The sequence below is a fragment of the Delphinapterus leucas genome, chromosome 15 (assembly GCF_059928025.1).
Source record: "Delphinapterus leucas isolate spDelLeu-1000000601 "Yukka" chromosome 15, BTC_Dleu_Yukka2, whole genome shotgun sequence".
Taxonomy (NCBI): domain Eukaryota; kingdom Metazoa; phylum Chordata; class Mammalia; order Artiodactyla; family Monodontidae; genus Delphinapterus; species Delphinapterus leucas.
In genome coordinates this window covers 35262771-35272232 of record NC_143143.1, presented here as the reverse complement: position 1 = coordinate 35272232, position 9462 = coordinate 35262771, and the positions used below count along the sequence as shown (strand labels likewise).

General features: G+C 42.1%; 1 protein-coding gene across 2 annotated transcripts in view; it reads left to right on the top strand.

Moving 5' to 3' along the window:
* Positions 1 to 42: 42 nt before the first annotated feature.
* Positions 43 to 9462, top strand: part of DNASE1 (deoxyribonuclease 1) — a 30907-nt gene continuing 21487 nt past the window's right edge. Inside the window, exon 1 of one of the 2 annotated variants that reach the window (XM_022594736.3) lies at positions 43 to 147. The gene's annotated coding sequence lies outside the window, so the exon portion shown is untranslated. Of the gene's footprint in view, positions 268 to 9462 lie in introns of both variants that reach the window. The other variant, XM_022594735.3, reaches the window with a different exon arrangement.

The following is a 9462-nucleotide window of genomic DNA, read 5'->3' as shown; positions in this document are numbered from 1 at the left end:
ATACTCCTCCGGGGCCGGGGTGAGCGGCAGAGAGCCTGCCCACATCGCGCGGGGCGGGACTAGGCGGAGCGCGGCGCCCGGGGGCCATGTGGCTGCGTTTCTAGACGGCGTTTGGCAAAGTCTACTAAGTGTTGAGGAAGAGTTGGGGTGAGTTTAGGGCTCCGCCGCAGTTTTAAGTTGAAATTTGGGTGCACCACAGTTCACACAGGAAATGTATGCGGATTCATTGGCGGCCCCTCAGAGCGTACCTGCCTGAAGAGCCGACGGGTAAACGGAGGCGCCAGAGCTGGGGGCAGGGGGTGGCGGGTGAGGGAAGATCTTCCTTCCCGAGACGCTTGCGAGCAGGTTGAGGCCTGGAGGGCGGGTCGCCCAATGTGGGCCGGGGCCTAGGCGATACCCACCCTCTCCAGGCTGCCAGGTGCAGGCTGTCCGGGCGTGAGGGGAACGTGAAGCCGGAGAGGTTCGCCGCGGGCTGAAGTCTGAGAGACTTTATAAATCTACTAAAGGTTCTAACTTTAACCTGGGGTCATTGGGAGCCGGTAAAGATTTTGTTTGTAAAGGAGGTTCTAGTTGCAATGTAAAAATTGATCTGGAGAGGCAAGCCCGGAGGCCAGGAGGCCCATTAGGAAGCTGCTGTAATGGAGGCGAGAAATGAGCGCGGCCTGAATTAGGAGTTGGAGTGGGGGAAGGGAGAGATATTAAGACGTTTGAATTGCCGTTACCTAATTAGTTGTTAACATTTGTAGGTTTTTAGAAAAAAAAAAGTTATAGGTTTCTGGCCCGAGCATCTGAGTAGAACGTGGTCCTAGTTACTGAAATAATGAACATAGGAGAAAGAGTAGTTTTGGAAGGGAGCTAATACATTTAGCTTTTTTTCCTTAAGATATAATTTACATATTTTAAAATTCACTCTCTTAAAGTGTTGGTTATTAGTATATTCACAAGGTTTTGCAACCATCATCACAATCTAATTCCAGAACATTTTATAACCCCAAATAGAAATCTCTGTACCCCTGAGCAGTTACTCCTCATTCCCCCTTACTCCCTCTGGCAACCACCAATCTACTTTCTGTTTCTATGGATTTGCCTATTCTGTATATTTTATATAAATGGTATCGTGTAAGGTCGGATCTTAACAAACGGCACCGCGAAACAGAGGAAAGCTTCAAGTGAGCTTTATTAGGGAGCGCTCTGGGGCGAGGTTCACTGGTCCGAGAGAAAGGGGCCAGAGAAGTCGCGCCCAGTCCTGGGCGTGGGAGATTTTTATTGGGGTGTAAGGGAAGGGTGGTTTGCGGGTGGGGGGTTGCTATACAGGGTAATTCCTTATTTGGTGAGAATACAGCAGGGCCAGGTGTTGGTTGGTCTGTTGTGGGGCGTAAGCCCATTTTCCCTTCCCGTCAGCCCCATTGTTTTCTGGGCGGAAAGTTAAGAGTCTCTTGTTGATTCCCAGAACAGGTGAGGTCGTTATGTCGCAATGCCTCTCCTTCCTCATACTGGTCGATGTTTTCTCTTACCCCCCGGGCCTCCTTTCACCCGGGCCAACGGACCTTACAGTATTGTACAATATGTCTCCTTCTGTCTGGCTTTTACTTAATGTAATGTTTTTATGTAATGTAATGTTTTTGAATGTCATCCATGTAGCATGAATCAATTCTTCAGTTCTATTAATGATAGGGTAATATTCCCCTTTATGGATATACAACATTTTATTTATCCATTTATCAGTTGATGGACATTTGGACTGTTTCCGCGTTTTGGCTATCACAGCTAATGGTCATGTGAACATTCGTGTATGAGTGTTTGTGTTTTTGTTCTCTTGGGTATATACCTAAGACTGATTGCTGGGTCATACAGCATTTAGTTCTGAGTGTTGAGTTTCAAATGCTAATAGGACTTCGAAGAACTTTCTGTGTATGAAGGTGCTAGGAGGTGTTACTTGCTCTCTGGTTTTGGAAACCTAAGTTAGTTTGTAATATGGTTTCCAACTGGATTAGCTAAGTAGACAGTACAAGAGTGGTAGCGGTGGAGTGTCTCATCTGTACCAGTGGGATATTAATTTATAAGAAGTGACTGGGTGAGAACACGGAGAAGCCAGTGCCATTGAAAGAAAAATGTATTACATTTCCAGAGAGAAGAGGGCATGCCATGCCACACAGGGAAGGTTTTGGTCAGGAGGCAGAAGCAGGAATGAGGGGAAAGCCTAGGTTGGAGTCTTATTCACTGAAAAAGGCAAGGCAGGGCAAGGTAAACAGTTTAGGACTAGCTAGTTTGAGTAATTAGGGTGGGCTTTGGGCTACAGGGATGGTCCCTAGTTGCCTGGTACCTGGCCTGGGATGATTCAGGGCAGGGGCAATATTGACTTCATCTGTGGGAGATAAAGGAATTGATGAGTGCGCATGTGAGAGGCTGCTCCCAAGTAAATTGATTACTATCTTTGGGAATTAGCTAGTCCTGGGAAGGTTAGTCTTTCCCCACCAGCGAGATTTTTAAGATGTCAAAACATCATACAGTACAGTACAAAAAATTGATTAATGCATGGGGACATGGCTGGGATGATGTGAAGGACAGTTGTGAAGGTGATGCATATTTTTCTCTAATTTAGGATTTAAATCTCTTAGAAGCCTGGGGAAGAAAACTGCTCCCTTTCTCCCCTCTGTCACCTGCTCAATCTGGCCATTTTAAGCAAAATGAGTTATTGAAGTGTAGTTTAGAGAGGGGAGTGTTCCTTAAACCTTAGCTTCTCAACTGATTTACCTGTGGAATATTTTAAACTGGAATACTTGGACACCACCCTTAGACCTGCTAAATAAATCTTGGGTAGTGTTCCCAGCCTGTGTCTTTTGAAAGTTTTTTCACAGATGATTCTGATGGTCTGTAAGTTAGAGACTGATGGTCACTACATTTAGCCAATACCTACTGAGCAAATCCTATAGGCTAAATATAAAAGAGATGCCAAAAGCTGAGTGAGGGCTGATTGGAATTTAGAGTTAGACATGATTCCTCCCTTCAAGGAACAAAGTTCTGGGGCAGCTTTCTCTTTGACCCAAGGTGAACCATGGGAGCCCCCTTGACCTGGACCCAATTGTGACTTAGCTCCAGCAGAAGCTCTGAGGTTCACACTCTTCCACTGGAATTACAGGAGTCACCCAGTGTGACTAAGCTGAGGGACAATATCCAAAAACAATGTTATCGAGTCCATGTTATTTCAGTGGGAATACTGCATGTTTGCTCCCCGCCAGCATTTGTGGCAGAACTTCCCTGCCAAAACACTAAAGCCAGGGACATGAAGGAACATTTAATATATTAAAAGGTCGGAATTGTCCTTATGTTTGATAAACTTTACATAGTTTTTCAGAAAGAGAATAGATGCAGAAGTGTGTGGAAAAATTTAGACACAATGTAAAGAGTGTTATTCCAAGTGGAGGCTCTATTTTTCAAGCCCATAGAAGCCCATAGGAGTAGATTTGGGGTCCAGGGGAAACAGGCAAAGGTTGAATATGCTATGATTATCACTTCATTACCCTCCTGGAATATTTTCTTTTTGGAAACTTCTGGCATCTTCCACAGAGTTAATGTTTTAAACAGTTCTGTGGAAGAAGTGAAAGGCCCTTTTCCCAGGTCTGTGGTTTGGTTATAAATTACAAAACCAAAACCTGCCCAGCTGCCTCTTATTTATCTTGGCAGGGGCTGGGGAGAGGGCAGATTGAACAAGGGAAGAGGTGTCTATATTCTCAGTTCTTTGGTCATATAAACTTTTATTTACTGTTGTATAATCCTGTTTCCTACACTGCCAAAATTGTTGAAATCCAGAGGGGAAATGACTGTTTCACATGTCAAAGTGTACAAAAGTCATTCTAGGTTATGCTGCATTTCTGTCTACCACTGCTGCCATTGTGGGATATATACTTCTGTTAATTTTGCTAGGTGAGTTTGAGGGGAGATTGCACGCAGACGTACTGACCTCAACTGCAGAACAGCATTCTCCTTAATAAAGTTGATAATTCCACTCATAATTTTGATGTTAAAATTAAGTCATCTTCCACTTAATATTGTTAAGATAGCAGTACTCCCCCCAAGCAATCTACAGATCAGTGTAATACCTGCCAAAATCCCAATAGCCTTTTTTGCAGAAATGGAAAAACTTGAAGTTCATATGAAATTGCAGGGGGTCCTAAATAGCCAATCTTGAAAAAGAACAAAGTTGGAGGATGCACACTTCTGATTTCAAAACTTACTTACAGAGCTACAGTAATCTAGACTGTGCTACTGGCATAAGAATAGACATTCAAATCAGTGGAATAGAATTAAGTGCCCAGAAATAAACCCATACATTCATGGGCAATTGATTTTTCACAAGAATGCCAAGACCATTGGATGGGGAGACAGTAATTTCTTGAACGAATGATGCTGGGACAACAGAATATACACATGCAAAAGAATGAAGTTGGATTCTTACCTCATACCATACATATAGAAAAATTAACTCAAAATGGATCAAAGACCTAAATGTAAGAGTAAAACCATAAAACTCATAGAAGAAAACAGGTAAATTGTCATGACCTTGGATTTGACAATGGTTTCTAGATAGAGCACCAAAAGCACAAGCAAGCAAGAAAAGAATTCAGTAGATAAACTGGACTTCATCAAAATTTAAAGCTTTGGTGCATCAAAGAGGACTGTCAAGAGAGGGGAAAGAAAACCCACAGAATGGGAGGAAACATTTTAAAATCATATATCTTGTAAGGGTCTGTTATCCACAGTATACAAAGAGCTCTTACCACTTAACGACAGAAAGGAAAAACCCAATTAGAAAATGGGCAAAGGAACTTCCCTGGTGGTGCAGTGGTTAAGAATCTGCCTACCGATGCAGGGGACACGGGTTCGATCCCTGGCCCAGGAAGATCCCACATGCCGTGGAGCAACTAAGCCCATGCACCACAACTACTGAGCCTGTGCTCTAGAGCCCGTGAGCCCTAGAACCTGTGCGCCACAACTGCCAAAGCCCGCACGCCTAGAGCCTGTGCTCTGCAACAAGAGAAGCCACCTCAATGAGAAGCCCACCCACCACAACAAAGAGTAGCCCCCGCTCACAGCAACTGGAGAAAGCCCGTGTGCAGCAGTGAAGACCCAACATAGCCAAAAAATAAAATTTTAAAAAATGATAATCTTAAAAAAAAAAAAAAGAAAATGGGCAAAGAACTTGAAAAGACATTTCTCCAAAGAAGATATATAAATGGCTAACAAGCACATAAAAAGATGCTTAACATCATTAGTCATTAGAGAAATACAAATCAAAACCACCATGAGATACCATCTCTCACCCATTAGGACAACCATTAAAAAAGAAGCCAAAACCCCCAAAACAGAAAATAAGTGTTGGTGAGGATGTGGAGAAATTGGAACCCTCATACATTCCTAGAGGTGCAAAATGGTGCAGCTGCTGTGGAAACCAGTTTGGTGGTTCCTTAACAGGATAAACATAGAATTACCATGTGACCCAGTAATTCTCTTCCTAGGTATTTGCTCAGAAGAGTTGAAAAAAAGGTGTTCAGGACAGAGTGGTGACTTCCAGCCTCCTCACATGTGGAACTAGAAACCAGAAGTCCTGTTGCTGGTAGATAAGAAAGCAACTGACCCTTGTATATTAATCTTTTTAAAAATAAATTTATTTATTTATTTATTTTTGGCTGCGTTGGGTCTTTGTTGCTGCATGCGGGCTTTCTCTAGTTGTGGCAAGTGGGAGCTACTCTGTTGCGGTGCACAGGCATCTCATTGCAGTGGCTTCTCTTGTTGTGGAGCACAGGCTCTAGGCGTGCAGGCTTCAGTAGTTGTGGCTTGTGGGCTCTAGAGTGCAGGCTCAATAGTTGTGGCGCATGGGTTCCAGAGTGCAGGCTCAGTAGTTACTCCGCGGCATGTGGGATCTTCCCGGATCAGGGCTTGAACCTGTGTCCCCTGCATTGGCAGGTGGATTCTTAACCACTGTGCCACCAGGGAAGCCCCTTGTGTATAAATCTTGTATTGTCCAACTTTGACATAGTCATTTATTAGTCCTAGGAGGTTTTTTTTTAATTGATTTGTTGGGATTTTCTACATAGAGAATCATGTCATCTATGTACAAAGACTATTTTATTTCTTCCCTCTCAATCTGTATAACTGTTATCTCTTTTTCTTGTCGTATTACCTAGGACTTCCAGTAATGGGAGTGATAAAAATAAGGCATTCTTAGTAAGAAAGCATTCTGATCTTAGTAAGAAAGCATCTGATTTCTCAGTGTTAAGTATGCTGTTAGCTGAATGGTGTTTCATCGTGATAAAATCTATGTAACATAAAATTTACAATTTTAACTATTTTTAAGTATACAACTCAGTGGCATTAAATGCTTTCACACTGTTGTACAACCATCACCACTATCCACACACTATCCATCTCGAGAACTTTTTCATCATTCCATTCTTTTGGGTACCTAGAAGTGAAGTTGCTAGATCATGGTAATTCTATGTGTAATTTTTTGAGGAATCTCATACTGTTTTCCGCTGTGGCTGCACCATTTTGCATCCCTATCAGCAGTGCACAAGGATTCCAATTTCTCCATATACTCATAAAAACTTGTAATTTTTTTTTAATGATAGCCATTCTAATGGGTGGATAGTGATAGTTCATCACGGCTTTGATTTGCATTTCCCTGCTAATTAATGATAATGAGCATTTTTCATGTGCTTATTGGCCATTTGCATATCTTCTTTGGAGAAATGTCTATTCAAGTCCTTTATCCATTTTTTTTTCTTTGCCCATTTTTAAATTTGGTTGTTTGGTTTTTGTTGTTTAGTTGTAGGAGTTCTCTATATATTCTCAATACCAGACTGTAATAAGATAAATGATTTCCAGATATTTTCTCCCACTTCATGGTTGTCTTTTCACTTTCCTGATAGTGTCCTTTGATGCACAAAAGTTTTTAATTTAACAAAGTCCAGTTTACCTATATTTTCTTTTGTTGGTGATTTTGGTGTAATATCCAAGAAATCACTGCCAAATCCAATGTTGTGCAGTTTTACCCTATGTTTGCTTCTAAGAGTTTTATAGTTTTAGCTCTTACATTTAGGCCTTTGTCCATTTTGAGTTATTTTTTGTTATAAAATGAGGCATGGGGCTAAGTTCGTTCTTTTGCATGTGGACATCCAGTTTTCCCAGTACCATTTGTTGAAAACACTGTTCTTTCCCTGTTGAATAGTCTTGGCACTGTTGTTGAAAATCACTTGACCTTATGCAAGTGTTTATTTTGGGGCTCTTTATTATATTGATTTATATGTCATTATGCTAGTATCACACTGTTTTGATTACTGTAGCTTTGTACTAAGTTTCGAAATCAGGAAGTTAGACACACCTTCAACTTTGTCCTACTTTTTCAAGGTAGTTTTGGACATTTGGGGGTCCCTTGAGATTCCATATGAATTTTTAAGACAGGTTTTTCTATTTCTGTGAAAAAAAAAGTCATTGAGGTTTTGATAGGGATTGCTTAAATAGGTAGATAACTTCAGGTAGTACTAACATCTTATTAACAATATTAAGGACTTCCCTGGTGGTGCAGTGGTTAAGAATCTGCCTGCCAATGCAGGGGACACGGGTTCGAGCCCTGGTCCGGGAAGATCCCACATGCCACAGAGCAACTAATCCCGTGTGCCACAACTACTGAGCCTGTGCTCTAGAGCCCACAAGCCACAACTACTGAGCCCGTGCACCTACAGCCTGTGCTCCACAAGAGAAGCCACCACAATGAGAAGCCCGCGCACTACAACAAAGGGTAGCCCCTGCTCGCCGCAACTAGAGGAAGCCCGTGCACAGCAATGAAGACCCAATGCAGCCAAAATAAATAAATAAATTTATTATTTTTTTTAAATTAAGTCTTCCAGTCCGTGAATATGAGATGTCTTTCCATGTATTTATATCTTTTTTAAATTCTTTTCAGCAATGATTTGTATCTTTCAGTTTATAAGTCTTTTACCTCCTTGATTAAGTTTATTCCCAAGTATTTTTTAAAATTTATTTATTTTATTTACTTGTTTTTGGCTGCGTTGGGTCTTCGTTGCTGTGTGTGGGCTTTCTCTAGTTATGGAGAGTGGGGGCTACTCTTAGTTGGGGTACGTGGGCTTCTCATTGTGGTGGCTTCTCTTGTTGCAGAACACAGGCTCTAGGTGCGTGGGCTTCAGTAGTTGTGGCACGTGAGCTCAGTAGTTGTGGCTTGTGGGCTCTAGAGCACGGGCTCAGTAGTTGTGGCGCACGGGCTCAGTTGCTCCGCGGCATGTGGAATCTTCCTGGACCAGGGACCGAACCCATATCTCCTGCCTCGGCAGGCAGATTCTTAACCACTGTGCCATCAGGGAAGTCCCCATATTCCCAAGTATTTTAAATCTTTTTGATGCTATTGTAAACGGGATTGTTTTCTTAATTTCATTTTAGGATTGTTCATTGTTAGTGTATAGAAGTGCAACTGGTCTCTGTTGTTTTGTTTTTCTCTATTACCACTGTATTCTTTATTTCCTTCCTCCAGCTAGCTTTGGGTTTAGTTTGCTTTTCTCATTTCCTTAAGGTGTAAAGTTAGTCTATTGCTTTGATATCTTTCTTTTTTTTTTTTTAATGAACTTATTTATTTTTGGCTGCGTTGGGTTTTCGTTGCTGTGCACGGGCTTTCTCTAGTTGTGGCGAGCAAGGGACACTCTGTTGCAGTGCACGGGATTCTCATTGCAGTGGCTTCTCTTGTTGCAGAGCACGGGCTCTAGGCGCATGGGCTTCAGTAGCTGCGGCATGTGGGCCCTAGAGTGCGTGGGGCTTCAGTAGTTGCAAGCATGGGCTCAGCAGTTGCAGTGCACAGTCTCTAGCATGCTCGGGCTTCAGTAGTTGTGGTTCACAGGCTGTAGAGCGCAGGCTCAGTAGTTGTGGTGCATGGGCTTAGTTGCTCCTTGGCATGTGGGATCTTCCCAGACCAGGGATCGAACCCGTGTCCCCTTCATTGGCAGGCGGATTCTTAACCACTGCACCACTAGGGAAGTCCATCTGTTCACTTTCCTTCATTCTTTTTTCTTTCTGATCCTCAGACTCAATAATTTCATGTGTCTTCAAGTTCTCTGATTCTTACGTCAGCCTGCTCAAATCTGCTGTTGAACCTCTATGAATTTTCTCATTCATTTATTATATTTTTCAGCTCCAGAATTTTGTTTGATTCTTCCTTATAATTTCTCTCTTTGTAGATATTCTCATTTTGTTCATAATATCATTTTCCAGATTTGCTTTCCCTCTTTGTGTTTTCCTTTAGCTCTTTGAGCATATTTAAGACAGCTGTTAGAAAGTCTTTATCTGGTAAATCTGATGTTTGTGCTTCCTCAGGGATAGTTTTTGCCAGTTTATATTGTTCTTTGGATGAACCATGTTATCCTATTTCTTTGTTTGCCTTTTATTGTTTTTGTTGAA